The sequence below is a fragment of the Mus caroli genome, unplaced genomic scaffold (genome assembly GCF_978045245.1).
Source record: "Mus caroli unplaced genomic scaffold, Mus_caroli_1 scaffold_14, whole genome shotgun sequence".
NCBI lineage: Eukaryota > Metazoa > Chordata > Mammalia > Rodentia > Muridae > Mus > Mus caroli.
The window spans coordinates 627,190-643,282 of record NW_028227269.1 but is presented as its reverse complement, the minus strand read 5'-3'; the positions used below and the strand labels follow the sequence as shown (position 1 = coordinate 643,282).

Sequence of the window (16,093 nt, the reverse complement as noted above, 5' to 3'; positions counted from 1 at the left end):
GGTGATCAGGAGGCTGGGTGTGTGTTTCAGGGCAGGCAATGCTGGTGATCAGGAGGCTGGTGTGTGTCAGGGCAGGCAATGCTTGTGATCAGGAGGCTGGTGTGTGTCAGGGCAGGCAATGCTGGTGCTCAGGAGGCTGGTGTGTGTCAGGGCAGGCAATGCTGGTGATCAGGAGGCTGGTGTGTGTCAGGGCAGGCAATGCTGGTGCTCAGGAGGCTGGGTGTGTGTGTCAGGGCAGGCAATGCTGGTGACCAGGAGGCTGGTGTGTGTCAGGGCAGGCAATGCTAGTGATCAGGAGGCTGGTGTGTGTCAGGGCAGGCAGTGCTGGTGATCAGGAGGCTGGTGTGTGTCAGGGCAAAGCACACAGGCAACCTACAGACTTGACAAATCGTAAACAGCTCTGACCCTCTTGTTGCAAAAGATGACAGCCCTTCCTGCTGAAACAGGCAAAGGCTTGTGCTGGGACACATCCTGAAAGATGCTTATCTTCCAAGGCCTAACCCTGCCTCTGGAGTAAGAGCAAGAGGCCAAGGCTGGAGTTAAAAGTTAAGAGAACGGGGCTGGGCGGTAGTGGCGCATGCTTTTAATCCTAGTACTTGGGAGGCAGAGGCAGACAGATTTCTGAGTTCGAGGCCAGCCTGGTCTACAGAGTGAGTTCCAGGACAGCCAGGGTTATACAGAGAAACCCTGTCTCAAAAAAACCAAAAAAAAAAAAAAAAAAAAAAAAGAAAGAAAGAAAGAAAGAAAGAAAAAAGAGAGAGAGAGTTAAGGGGCTGGGGCCAGAGTGAGTGGGCCCAGAGCCAGTGGGGCCAGAGAGAACAGCCATCCATAATGAGACACTCTTCTGGAGTGTCTGAAGACAGCTACAGTGTGCTTACATACAACATATAAATAAATCTTGAAAGAGAGAGAGAACTGGCTGTTCTTCCAGAGGACCAGGATTTAATTCCCAGCACCCACATGGTAGCTTACCACTGTCTGTAACTCCAGTTCTAGGGGATCCAACACCCTCACACACACAGACATGCAGTCAAAACACAATGCAATAAATAAATCATTAAACACAAAACATAATAAAAATAAATCATTTTGTCATAGAGGGTCAGAGCTGTTTACAGTTTCCCAAGTCTGTACATTTCCTGTGTGCTTTCTGCCCTGACACACACACCAGCATTGCCCACCTGTGTGGTATGTTCGTTAGAATCACTAAGCCTATACTGACACAGAGGACAGATTTGGAGTGGGGGAAGGGGGGCTAATTCAACCAACAAACACCTGCTGGGCCTGGAGTAAGTGCAAGATATATCTAGGAAGGGATCTTGAGAGTGTTGAACTCGGAGGCCCAGTATTGCTGATAAGAAAGAATGTTGAAGCCGGGCGTGGTGGCGCACGCCTTTAATCCCAGCACTCGGGAGGCAGAGGCAGGCGGATTTCTGAGTTCGAGGCCAGCCTGGTCTACAAAGTGAGTTCCAGGACAGCCAGGGCTACACAGAGAAACCCTGTCTCGAAAAACCAAAAAAAAAAAAAAAGAAAGAATGTTGATATGGGGCCCTGGCTCAAGAACACCGGGAGCCAATCCTGCTGTGCTGTGGAATGACTCCTGCAGGCCTGAAACATAGTGCTTCAGTGATGTTCTACAGAAAATGAGTGGGAGATGCTGGGACCTCGAGAAGGTATGAAGGAATGTCAAAAGCATTCCCTCATCCCCTACACCACTTACACTTTAACAAGTCCTTGCACCCCAGGCTGGCAGCAGCTGCTTCTCGCCCACCCCACCTCCCAAGCTCTGGAGTCTTCCTTCCTTCGGGGCAGGCCTGAAACTATAAATCTACCGCCTGGAAACACCCTTACCTACGGCTTTCGGGGACAGTACAGAAGGGCCACGGGGGCCTCACCCACTCTGGGATACCTGTCTCACGCTGTCTCCTAGGGGCCGTCAGTGAGAACAAGCTACAGCTACTCGGCCCCTTATTTAACTCACTCCTTTCTGTCCGAGTTTTTCCTGGGATCACCTCCTAAACAAAATGCTGGCATTCACATCCTTGCTTAGAATCAGCTCCTACAGAAACTCAGATACCTGTTTATTCAACCAAGCGTATGACTCAGATCACCTCTAGTCCAAACTGACGAGGCACATAAACCCAGTGTGTCAATTACGTCCCCGGGGCCAGTGCTTGATGGGTACTATTATCTGCAACTCTGTACTTAGGCTTTCAACAGCTCTACAGTCAACAAGGACCTACTGCCACCACAGCTGACCCTACAGCCCTGCCACTGAGACAGGACTTTGAACATCAATGAACCTCTCTACTCCCTCCCACTGAACTCCTGGAAGTCTGCCTTTTCTTAGCAACATCATCTAAAGATACCCAATATCTCTCTATCCTCCTTGTCACAAGCTGATTCTAACTTCAAACCCTGTCATTTCCTTCCTCCCAATCACTCTCTTATCCAACCCCACCCCCACCCTTTTCCCATTTCTACCGACAAAACCTTTATCTAGATAAATGAACAAAAACGAATCTACGGCCTCCTGATCTCAGAACTCCCCACCCTCTCTTTCCTATAGTTCACCCTGCAGACACACCAAGCATGCCCATTGGCTACATCCACATAAACCTGTCGCTCTTCAGGGCATCCAGTCACCCTTCAGGCAGGGGCTTCTTTCCACTCAAATTGAAGACCTAACAACACAGGCACAGCCTACAAAGTGTAAAAGATGAGGTGTGAGACACAAGTAAAGTATCTTAAATCTTAAAGCTGAAACTCTGAGTTTCTAGATGAGTCTGTTTAATATTCTTGGCCCAAAGCCAAACTGAGGAAACAAGTTTTTACACAGAACACCAGAACAACAACTCAAAAGATAAAAAATTTTCTAAGTTGAATTTTATCAAAACTAACTACTGTGCAAAATTATAAAAAGGTGAAAACAAGCAGAATAAAATAAAAATATTTTAAGGCCAGCCAGATGGCTCAGCGAGTAAAAGCTCTGGTGAGCTCAGACTGATCCCCAGAATAGAGAAAAGTAAGAGCGAACTGGCCAGGGGTTGTCCTCTGGCATCATGTAACCAGGGCACAGGTGGCCATATCACCAACTAGGGCACAGGTCACCCTCGCACATACCTGTGAATAAATACTTTCTCAAAGCACACACAAATTTTAGAAATAAAGCTTAAAATTCAACAACAACAAAACCCAAAGCAAAACAAACAAAAAACAATCCAATTAAAAAATCATCAGTGAGGGGCAGGCGGATTTCTGAGTTCAAGGCCAGCCTGGTCTACAGAGTAAGTTCCAGGACAGCCGAGGCTACATAGAGAAACCCTGTCTCGAAAAACAAACAAACAAACAACAACAACAACAACAACAAAATGGGAGGGTGGGTATGGGGGACTTTTGGGATAGCATTGAAAATGTAAACGAGGAAATACCTAATAAAAAAATAAATTATAAAAAAAAAAAACATCAGTGGGCCAGCAGACCAGTTCAGTGGGTAAAGGTGCATGTGGATCACCAAACCTGACAACCTGAGCTGGAGCCCCGGAACCCACATGTTGGAAGAAAAAAGGCAACTCCTGCAGGCTGCCCTTTGACCTCCACCCACACACATAACCACAATAAATAAATGTTTTTAAACGGCCAAAGAAGGTAGAGTAAGTAATAATGTGAAAATATGTCCAGGGGGCTGGAGAGATGGCTCAGTGGTTAAGAGCACTGACTGCTCTTCCAAAGGTCCTGAGTTCAAATCCCAGAAACCACATGGTGGCTCACAACCATCCGTAATGAGACCTGATGCCCTCTTCTGGGGTGTCTGAAGACAGCTACAGTGTACTTACATATAATAAATAAATAAATTTTAAAAAGAAAATATGTCCAGTAACTTCAAAATAAGAAGTTAAAACAAAAAAAGAGATGCTATGATGTGTCTATTAAAAGGGCTAAAATTGAAAAAACTGACAATAGCAAATGTTAACAAGAATGGCAAACAAAAGAAACTCCTATTACTGGACACTATACTTCTGGCTGCACCAGAAGGCATGAGGCAGTTTCTTACCATATGACCCAGAAGTCACACTGCATTATTGACCCAATGTGAATTCAGATTTTATGTCTCACAAAACCTCCATCCAAATGGTTTTGTTTTGTTTTAGATAAAGTCTTGATATGTAGCTCAGGCTAGCCTCAAATTCACTGTTTACTATGAGGTCAAGGCTGGCCTTGAATGCCTGATCTTCCTGACTGGACTTCCCAAGTGCTGGGATTACCAGTGTGTCCCACTATCCCTGACTAGTTTTAGTCTTTTTTTTTTTTTAATACAAAATCATAGATACCCACTCTGCCCCCCTGATGCTGGGAGCACTGGGATTAAAGATGTGCTCCACCACAACCAGCCCCAACTGGCTTTATTTTTTATTGCAAACACTGGAAGAACAAAGATGCCCTTCAACAGGTGCCTGTGTAAATCAACTATAGTTCTTCCTAAAGTGCAATGCTGTTCACCAGTAAAAAGAATGGAGCGATTATTTAAGGAAACTTAAATACAAGTGAAAATACAAACAAAGTATCACATACTGCAATACCCCAAATTCAAGACCTAGAGAAAGACAGGTGCAGGCAGAGCAACACTGCCAGTGTCTGACCAAGTGGATGAAGCACACAGGGAGAGTAACCTATTTGTAATGCTAAATTTTGTCTTTCTTTCCTAAAGTAAGAAAACTCTAAAAATTTATCAGTGAGTAATGAAATGTTAAGGTACTAGATTATCACAAGATTTAAATCATACTGAAATTGTTTTCAATAAAAACCAGGTATACCAGCACTCGAGAGGCAGAGGCAGGTGGATTTCTGAGTTCGAGGCCAGCCTGGTCTATAAAGTGAGTTCCAGGACAGCCAGGGCACTGAAACCCTGTGTGTGGGGGGGGGTGGGGGTGGGGGTGGGGAGGGATAGGTATAATAGCACACGCCCACAATGCCAGCACTGGGAGGTAGAGGCAGGAGGATCTGGAGTTCAAGGCCAGGTTCATCTACACAGAGTTTGAGGCTAGCTCGGTTTACCAGAGACTCTGCCCCTTGTTCCCCTACCAAAAATGCTTTTCAGTTTAGTGTGCCTTCAATTCTGCATGCTTAGTTATAAAATATCACAAACATCCGGGCACAGTGGTACATATTTTATCCCAGCACTTGTGAGGGAGGGGTTGAGTGCACGGCAAGGCTGGTCAGCAGAAGAGTCAGGGCTACACAGAGAAACTGAGCCCCGAAAAGACAGACAGATAGATAGACAGACAGACAGATAGATGATAGGTAGATAGATAATAGATAGATAGATAAGATAGATAGACAGACAGATAGATGATAGGTAGATAGATAATAGATAGATGATAGATAGACAGACTAGAAGGATAGCTCAGTGATTTAGAAACCTGTTACTTTTGCAGAGAACCCAAGTTCAATACCCAGCACTCACATGGAGGTTCAGAACTATCTTAAACTCCAGTTTGTAGAAATCCAACCTCTCTTCTAACCTCTGCAGACAGCAGGCACACATGTGCTGCATATACACACACAAGCCAAATACCAACACATGCCAAGCATAACACCATTTGCCTTTTATCTCAGCACTCCCAAGGCAAAGGCAAAAGAATCTCTGTTTGTTAAAGGCCAACCTGATCTACATAACAATTACCAGTTGAACCCTGGCTACACTGTGAAACCCTACCTCAAAAACAAAAACCAAACAAATTTGGACACATAAAATTTTCTAAATCTTTTACAACTAAATTATAGGCTGACTACCAAAATGAATAAAATTTATGTTCTCAAGTGATTAAACCTGTAGATTTTATACAACAGAAAAAGACTAAGAAATGGCTATTAAACTAAAAGCTTCAAATTAAAAGTAGAAATAATCTGGGCATGGTGGCACATGCCTTTAATCCCAGCACTTGGGAGGCAGAGGCAGGCGGATTTCTGAGTTCAAGGTCAGTCTGGTCTACAAAGTGAGTTCCAGGACATCCAGGGCTATACAAAGAAACCCTGTCTCGAAAAACCAAAAAAAAAAAAATAGAAATAAAATACAGAAAATAAAATATGGTATAAAGTATTACTAAAAATCAGGCATTAGTCTAAAGTCAAAGGCTATTTATTGTATTAAAGAAAATACACACTAATACTTTTTTTATATGATTGGTAGGTTTTCTGTTTTTGTTTTTGAGATAGAATTCTCATTCTGTAGCACATGTGGAACTCTAGATGTACCGCAAGCTGGTCTCAAACTCAAGGCAGTCTTCCCAGTTTCGTCTCTCAAGCACTAGTATTACAGGTAAGGAACACCATGCCCAGCTTTTGGAGCTGCGGTACTTAAAGCAACATATTCATGGAAAACAGAAGTAGCAAGAGAGCACACTGAAAGTTCATATGGAAGTCAGGAGGTGGTGACTTGTGCCTTTAATTCCAGGGAGGCAAAGGCAGGTGGAGCTCTGTGAGTTTGAGGCTAGCCGAGTCTAGGACATCCAGAGATACACAGAAAACCCCGTCTCAAAAAAATAAAATAAAATGCATAAACAATACTGTTAGTCTATGATATTGTTACATCACCATAATATCACCTTAAGGCATGATATACTCAGCATAACCATTATACAGGCATGTTTAGCTGCTTTTGGCTGATTCTACATGAATCTAATCAGATCACTGTTTTTATACTTTGCAGTTGACTGATACGCTCATCCGGGGAACAGAAGCAGTGTCCGCTCTGTTTCTCCTTGTTCTGCAAGTATGCTTGCATTGTGACTTCACTAAAAATCCACTCTGCAATTTCTCTGCAGGAATTCTGTTAAACCAGTCATCTATTTAGCAAGGTTCATTTCCTTCAAATCTGACAGCCCACTGAGCCTGACAGAGGTGAGCTTCAGTATAGCTACACAGTATAAGCAGACAAAAAAGGAGAATCACCTACGTAGGCTTAGGTGTTGCCACCATCAGCTCCCATCTCCTACCTAACACATGCCAAGCAAGTCCTGTCATCAGATACACAGATGAAGTGTCAACGGATGGGTTACTTATTAATAAAACATAACTGTCTAATTTGCTCCTTACCCTGTCTACAGCACCTTTTCCTATGCCTGTCACTTCCCAACTTTTGAAGAAGTGACAGCTCTTAAAACAGCCTGGTGTGGCTTTGCCTGGAATCCCAGCTCTCAGGAGACTGAAACAAAAGGATGCTGAGTTCAAGGTCAGCCTAGCAATACAGCAAGACCCTCCCCATCTCAAAAGATAAAACAAACAAACAAACAAAAAAACCTAGAAGAAGAAGTCAGGCCTGTGCAAGACAGGCCTTAGGAGCAAGTCAGGACTGTGGGTGTTATAACTAGCTGGGGAGATTAAGACCTAAGATTATGAAGCAATTACTTTTGGTAGTCAATGATGTGGCTGTAAGCCCTCCCTCTCCACCTCTGCAAAGCAGGAATAAATGAAAAAGTAAGGAAATTCCCAAAACAGTGGTGCCCTCGATGAGATGTGGGGGAGAGGACAGCAAGAATCCTCCTGTCTGTTCTCTCCTAGGAAAGCACTGTGCTACAGAGCTGGACATGGTCTGCAGGCAGAGGCTGAGTAACTACCACAGCACACAGACTAAAGCAGAGAGAGAGACAGCGCATCTGAGTACCGCAGTAAGTGTGAAAAGAGCCTTCCTTTCCTTGGAATTGGTTTATCAGTCACATCAAAGCATTCAGGTATGGGCTAGGAAGCTGACTCAGCACTTGCCTTGCAGACACCAAGATCTGAATTCACAACCCATGTTTTTTAAAAATGCTCGGGGCTGGATGGGGAAGTTCAGTAGGGTAAAGCAGTGGTCGTACAGTGTGAGAATTGGGATTTGGATTCCCAGAACCCACATTAATTTGAAATGGCCCTTATAGGTTAGCTAAATCAGCAAACTCTGGATTCAGGTGAGAGACCTGGTTGCAGTAAGGCAGAGAAGAACTCAAGGAAGACACTACACATCGGTCTCTGGCTTCCACATATAAACATACACACCACATATACATAAGCAAAGAGATAAGTAAATTAATAACCCAGGCTTGGTGACAAGCTGTTATACTCTCAGCCCTGAGAAGGCAGAGACAGGTAGTTCTTCAGTGCTCTCAAGCCAGGCAGACCAGCCAAATCTGCCAGCCTGAAGCCAGTAAGAGAAGCTAGCTCAGAAACCAAGGTGTGTGGTGCCCCAGGAACAACATCTCAGGTTGTCCTCTCGCCTCCACATGCACTAGCACACACAAGCAGAGACACGGGCACACAAAGCACTCTGGAAAGCCATGTGCAAATACACAGTCTCCTGCAAAATCAATCAGACTTCTGTGACTAATACAGTCAATTACACCTTTAATTAAAAAAAAAAACAAACTCCCTTGCTCATGTCAGGAAAATCCTCAAATACCCTTCCCCAATTCTTATTCTTTTTTTTTAAAGATTTATTATTTTATGTAAATACACTGTAGCTGTCTTCAGACACACCAGAAGGCATCAGATGTCATTTTATGGATGGTTGTAAGCCACCATGTGGTTGCTGGGATTTGAACTCAGGGCCTTCAGAAGAGCAGTCAGCGCTCTTAACCACTGAGCCATCTCTCCAGCCCTCCAATTCTTATTCTTTTCTCTTTCAGATTAAAAGGAGTGCCAGAGAAAATAAACTTTTTTTTTTTTTTTGTCTTTTGAGACAGGGTTTTTCCGTGTAGCTCTGGCTGTCCTGGAACTCATTCTATACATCAGACTGGCCCCAAACGCAGAAATTCACCTGCCTCTGCCTCCCTAGTGCTGGAATTAATTAAAGGCGTGTGCCACCACTGCCCTAGATATCTTCTTGTAACAAATCTGAAAGCATTTACTGGTTTCCATTAAAAAAACATTCGGGCTGGTGAGATGGCTCAGTGGGTAAGAGCACCCGACTGCTCTTCCGAAGGTCCAGAGTTCAAATCCCAGCAACCACATGGTGGCTCACAACCATCCTTAATGAGATCTGACTCCCTCTTCTGGTGTGTCTGAAGACAGCTACAGTGTACTTACATATAATAAATAAATAAATCTTAAAAAAAAAAATTCAGAGCCAGGCAGTGGTGGTGGCGCTGTGAAGTAATGAACTTGCTTCTGCCTCCTAGGGGCTGAGGTCTAAAGACATGTGCCACCACACCCAGCAATAGGTGCCTTTTTATAAAACACCCAACTCAGTATGTAAAATCTACCCATCTTATCCCATGTAAACTACACATCAAGAAGGCACAGTAGAGCACACCTGTAATTCCAGGACACATAGACAGGAGGATAGACAAGTTCAAAATCAGTCAGAATGGCACAGAGAGACCCTATTAAAAAAAAAAGGAAAAAGACAAAAGAAGAAAGAAAAGGTTTGTGGTTCACAGGAGGGACTAATAGAAGGATAGCCACAAGTTCAAAGCCAGCTTACAACCTGGGCTACAGTATATTGAGTACCAAGCCAGCTGGAGCTACTCAGCAAGAGCCTATTTCAAAAAAACAGGGACAGAGGGTTTATTTTCAAATAAATGTAAATTAAATATCTAAATAAAATGTTAGAAGTGCCTGAAACAAGGCACCCAAATTTGCAGAGCCACATAAGCACCCTAAAACAAAACCTAATCGAAACTTAATGATTATACTCTGAAGTGCAGAGTAATTAAAATACTAATTAAAATAAAATAAATGAAGGCTTATTATACATGCAATGACAAATCTGGATTAATATTGCTCTCATTTTTGATATGAGGAGACTAAAGGTCAGTTATGTTAACATCCAAGACATGAAATAAATGATAAACGGAAATCCTGTGCACGCTAATACTTTAAGTAGAAATTCTGTCTCCTGGGCAAAATTCAGCGAACATAAAGACTCTGCCAGCACCACCTTGACTGCACAACCCCTTCAGAGGTAGTTCCACTTACGTCTGATAAAAGTCCTCAGAGAACACATAAAAGGTCAAGTTTTACTTTGGCAAGCAAAGTAATCCAACAGGCACTGCAAGCGAGGGAAAGGAAGCAGCAGCCTGGGACTGGAGAGTCCAAGCAAGGTGGAGGACAGAAGTCCAGCCCTTACAGAACTGAAGAGACAGAAGCATTCTCTCCCTTCAGAACCAAGATCCGAGAGGCAGGACAGAAATTATAAAGTGTTCTCTAAGCAAAAGCACCCTCCCATCCTCCTCAAACGACCAGAAAAAAGCCAGAGAGAAAGACCGGAACACCACCCAGAGATTAAGCTCCTGGTGCACAACATGCAAGAACCACGTGGATGAAGAAGAGTGGCCACAGGCCACCGGAGTCTGCCACCTAAGCCACTGTTTTAACCTACCAGCGCCGAAAACCCTGGGTTACCTGAAGAGGCAAAAAGAGAATCCGAGGACCAAAGGAAGTCAAGCGATCATCCCTAACTCTACAGAGACTGACACTCAACCCCCTGCTTCCTCCATCCATTCTGCAGTGGGCATCCACTCTAGGGCTGCTGGGATCCAGGCCACATCCCGAGGACTGAACAGAAAACAGGTACGGAGCTTAATTCTAGCTGGGAAGGCAAGATTCTTCTTCCAGATTTCTTCTCCCCCTCCCCACCTGCCTCTTTTAAATGTCAGTAAGATCCTTCACATCTCTTCTCAATAGCTCCCACCAGCTTTCCTCAGCTATCTTACTTTCTCCACAAACCAAGCTCCAGTTTCCCAGGGCTGGGAAAATCCTAAAGGGACCTGAAGTGAACAGAACAGGAAACATGAAATAGAGCACTTTACATTTTGTGTGCATACTTTCACAGCCGAACTGTCAGCACTTCAACAGCAAATGATGGCTGAGAGTGATAAAGTCGTGACCCAGGCGCTGACCGCGGTTCTCTCCTGCTCCGTAGCTAATCAATAAACGCTTGCAGAGAATGCTGGAAGGTCTCCCTGATTCCCTAAGGCCTGGCACAGGAATTTAACAGCAAGCATTCGTCAGCTGCATCCTCCCTCTTCTCGGGACACTGTGCCCAACAGGGGTGACCTGGGTGGACAGGTTCGTCTACCGGGAGCCTCGGGGGACACTGAGAGGTGATCTGGAATGAATTCCCTTCCCTCTGCCAGGGCCTGCCTACCTCACCTGCCCTCTGCCAGGACCTGCCGCCTTCGCCCCCTTCAGCACCTAACGCGGAGCCTCCTCCCCGCCAGCCCGGCTCAGGATGCATCAGCAGCGCGCGCAGCTTGGCTCTGCGCTCCGCGGGCCCCCGCGCGTGCGGGTGACCGGAGAGCCCTCCCCAGCCCGGCGTGCTGTCTTCCAAGGGTCGCCGCTCCAGGGCCGCGCACTCCGCCACCCCGCAGCCCTCCTCCTCGCTCCTCCAGCCCCGGCGGACTCCCCACCTGGCTCGCTTCCCGGCCGGAGCTGAGGGGCCGTCGCGTGGCTCTCCGGCGGCCGCAGCCTTCTCCGACCCGGCCCCCTCGGCTGAGGCGGCTGAAGCAGCGGCAGCGACTGAAGCGGCGGCGCCCACTCAGGCCCCGGAGCCGCCCCCGCGGCGAACGGAACGGCGCCGGCTCGCGCCGTTTCCCCGCCCGGCACGCGCAGCGAGCCCGCCCCCGGCGCGAGGGCGCGAGGGCGCGAGGGCGAGGGCGGGTGCGCGCGGAGGGCGGGCGCGCGGAGGGGCGGGGCTTCCGCCGCGAGAGGGGGCGGGGAGGCGGCCGAGTGCCCTCCCGCGGGTTCGCGCGCCCCCTCCGGGCCTCTGCTGTGCGCCGGCCGCGGAGGTGGAGGTGCCCTTCCACTCCACAGGTAGCTGCCGGGCGGCTGCGTGCTGCGCCGACGTGACTGCACCGTAAGGAATGCGAAGAAACACCCGGTGAATCATTGCCTCGAGCGCGGGTCCTCCCCCGAGTGACTTTCCACATTGCCTCAGCAGGCTCGCTGAGCCCTGACTCCGCGTCTGGTGCCCCGTGGACACGATCCGGGTCACGGCCCCTGGTCCCCAAGAATGCATAACTTAGGAAGAAGAGCAGCCTTGCGAAGGACCGAGTCTGGTCCCCTGCGCAAAGCCAAACCACAGCCCGATGCGATGAGAGGATGAGGAGAGACACATTACTTTCCCCTTAGTTGTTCAGTAGTTCCTAAAAGTGGGAGTATTTAGACGTTAAACAGCTTGGGCAACGGAGCAGGGGCTACAAAGCTTCATTTATTTATCTAGCATCTATTTATTTATTTGTTTATTTATTACCAACTCATATAATTTTTTAAAGGACTTTATTTTGTGTGTATGAGTGTTTGGGCTGCAATGTGTGTGCACCCTGTGAGTGCCCCCCGGAGGCCAGAAGAGTGTTTTAGATCCCCTGGAATTGTGAAATGACACCTGGATACTGGGGAATCAAACCCAGGTCCTCTGATAACATAGCAAGTGCTCTTAACTGCTGAGCTATCTCCAGCCCCTCATATTGCCATTTTTTTATAGAAGCCTTTCCAAACTCTTTAGGGACATCAAAGTCTTCTTTTAACGGCTCAAAAGATAAATGTTTTCCCTCAACTTTAAGACAGCGGTATGATCCGTTAGACTTTTGGTGCGTGTGGATGTGCATATGTGAAGGAAAGCAGCTGCAGGCCTGTGTGCTTTAGGGATGCTTTTTGAAGCTTTCTGGCACCTTATGGAAAGGCAGATCATGCCACCTGCTTCAATCAGACTGGCAGCCTGCCTCTAGGACACCCTTTTCCTCCTCTTCTCACAATCTATTTTTAAATTCCTCTGGTGAAGGCAGTGCTGTGCTGATAACTTTAAGTAAGTGAGGTTCTTTTGTGTTGGAGGCCTACATTACTTTTCACGCATGAATTGTGTGACTGCTTTGCATGTTTGGAAGAGTCTCACTGTTGCTAGGTGGTGGCTGCTGTAACCATGTAAGGATCCTCAGACTATGTCAAGAGACCTTTAGTTTCTTACCATGTGTTGAGCTCCTACTATGGGGAAGGCATTGATGGGTAAAAACATTGACTCTGTTGCAAAGAGGTAGAGTATGAACCTGAAGCTACAGGACCAGCACAGTGCCTCAGACACCTGGAGCATTCAGGACCTGGAGGCAGGAGCTGAAGCAGAGACCCTGGAGGAGCTGGGCTTACTCCATAGCCAGCTCAGTCAGATTTCTTCTGTCACTCAGGACCATAACCCACAGTAGGCTCAACCCTCCTACATCAATCGTTAATGAAAAACAACAAAAAAAAAACCACTTTTTTTTCCTACGAACTTCCTGCATGTCAATTGAAGGAAACATTACTTGAGTAATGTTTCTTCCCAAATGATTGTCATTTGTGTCTAGCTGACAAAAAAAAAAAAAAAAATAGCACACCATACCTTGTCATCATATATTGCATACATGTATTGAAATATGCATGGTCATTTATAAATATGTACAGTTATTCCATTAATTAAAGATTTTGAAAATGTTTTAAGAGATATAAATATTAGCCACCCAGATTGTTCACCACCTACTGTATATGCATATGTCAGATTATCCTATGGTACCCCATAAACATATACAATTAATTTTTGTGATATATGTGCAGATCTGTGTATAGTTAGCTACACATGTGTGTGCTGTACCTTATGCACACATGTGGGCATGTGTGTGGAAGCCAGAGGACAATGTCAGGAGCTATCCATCTTGGTTGCTTTTTTTGTTTTGTTTGGTTTGGTTTTTTGAGACAGGGTTTCTCTGTGTAGCCTTGGCTGTCCTGGAACTCACTTTGTAGACCAGGCTGGCTTCGAACTCAGAAATTCGCCTGCCTCTGCCTCCCGAGTGCTGGGATTAAAGGCGTGCGCCACCACGCCCAGCTCTTGGTTGCTTTTTTAAGACAAGTTCCCTCACTGGCCTGGGGCTTCTTGAGTACGCTAGGCTAGCCCAAAAGCAACCCCCAGGATCCACCCATCTCTGTCTGACTCTGCAGCACTGAAATGACAAGTGTTCCCCATATGAAACACAAGTGCTCCTCACATGAAACACATGTGCTCCTCACACTCAGCTCTGTATTTATGCACTGGAGCTCAGACTCAGCCCTCATGCTTCACTGACAGCTGTCTCTGCAGGCCCCAGTTATAATCATCTTGAAAGACTGTTTTGTGTCTTGTAAAATGGCAAATTTTTTTTTTTGAGTCAAAGTTTCTCTGTGTAGCTCTGGCTGGCCTGGAACTCAATCTGTATGCCAGGCTGGCCTTAAACTTGTAGAGATCCACCTGCCTCTGCCTCCCAAATGCTGGTATATTGCAAATTTTGTGAGGATCACTTTGTTGTTGTTGTTGTTGTTGTTGTCGTCGTTTGCTTGCTTTGTTGTAAGATGGTATCTCTCTATTAAGCCTTGAACTCCTACCTCCCCAGTGTGGGGGCTGCAAATGCAAGCCACCTCACCAGCTAATATGATGATCACTGGGGTTATTGTTCATAATGGAGCATGTGTGTTTTGTGATTCTGAGTAAAAGACTGGACAAACATAAACCAAAATATTAGCAGAGGTTATCTCTGGGTAATAAGATTGTGTGTTTAAAATTTTTTTTTGTATTTGTTTATATTTTCAGAATTGTTTTAACTGGAGGTATACTTTTTCAAATGTAGTATAATTTAAATATCTATGCCAGAAGCCTGGCATGGTGGCTCACATCTGTCATTTCAGCCCTTCAGTGGCTTAAGGAGGAGAGCTACCATGAGTTCAAAGCCAACCTAGGCAGTATAATAAGTTTCAGGTCAGGTTGGGTTATACAGTGAAACTCTATCTCTAGAAGAAAAAGAAAAAACAATGCTAGAAACAGCTTGATTTACATCCTGTGCACCCAAGTCTTGATTGTCAAGGTCGTGAGAGATCTGGGGGAGAAGTGCACAGCGAAGTCTCTGAGGTCATGTGACTCCAGGTTGGGTAGGAGTGAGCTAGCTGAGAGTGACAGAAAGAAGCTGCAGAGGATGTGAGAGAGCTGTGTGGGAGGCAGACACCTGCCAGCCAGCTTTGGCTCAGGCAAGAGGAAGATAAAATGAGCTCAAGGAAAACAGTCCTTGAAGTCAGAAATCCTCTGTCTGGCTTCCAGGATCATCTTTCCTAACAATAAGCCACCTCAGATGTTCAGACAGAATAACACAGAAATGACAGAGCCAACTCACCTCTGTCTAGTGACAGGCAATTGACCCCATAATGTGTGCCATTCTGTTCTCTGCTGCTTACTGATCACACCTCAGGACTGGAAAGAGTCCAGCAGCCAGTAATCAAAAGGATAAAGCATGAGGTCCTGGACAGGATGGCAAGCTCAGGGAGGGTGCTTGCTCGGACAAGATAGGGCAAAGGAGTTCATAGTCAGAATGCGGAGGGAGTTGCTACCTCTCACAACACAGAGGAAGAAAAGGGCAGCTTGGAAAAATTAAATGTGAGTTTCTGTTGCATGCTGGGAACAATTTGAAAACATTAACACCAGAGACTGAATTGCAGATTTTCAGTCTTACCTAAATGTGGAATGAAGATGCAATAGAAACAAACTGGGGCTTTCTGGATGGGTCTAGGGTGACCAGGAAGAGGACAACACAGGAACAATGGCATTGCCCGATTCTCTCCATGATAGGAGCATTCTGACTCTGAAAACTGGAGGCAAGACTGCAATGACAAAGACAAAACTTCCTAAGATTCACCTTGTGAATGGCAGTCACACTCTCAACAAAGCCAGCCTTGGAGATTGAGCTAAGGTCGGTGTGAACCGGGTAGTGAGACTTACCCCACTGTGATTTCTGGAGGCCATGGTCACAATGGTAGCTGCCATTGCCATTGTACACACTGGGGAGATCTGGTGGAACAGAGGCTCAGTGGCACCTCAAAAGTCCCCAAAGATGACTCTGAGAAGCCAAATCATGGAAGCCAAGGAGTCTGTGGATACCTTGCTAGTTTACTAGCAGATCTTGCTAGTTTACCAATGGTTATCAGGAAGTACCAGACACCTGAAAAGATTAACCCGTTGTTAATGTTGATGCAATCTTTAAACTTTTTAAATTGTTTTATGCATATGGTTATTTTGCCTTTAAGTATTATCTATGTACCATGCAAATGGAGTGCCCAAGGAGGCCAGAAGTGG

The 16,093-nt window shown here is 45.8% G+C and overlaps 1 protein-coding gene across 3 annotated transcripts in view; it reads right to left on the bottom strand.

Moving 5' to 3' along the window:
* Dtnb (dystrobrevin beta) overlaps window positions 1-11,627 on the bottom strand; it is a 207,155-nt gene extending 195,528 nt beyond the window's left edge. The window contains exon 1 of one of the 3 annotated variants that reach the window (XM_085830168.1): window positions 11,385-11,627. The gene's annotated coding sequence lies outside the window, so the exon portion shown is untranslated. Of the gene's footprint in view, window positions 1-11,127; window positions 11,148-11,384 lie in introns of those variants that run through there. The other 2 variants (XM_085830173.1, XM_085830169.1) reach the window with 2 other exon arrangements.
* Between the last annotated feature and the right edge of the window lie 4,466 nt (window positions 11,628-16,093).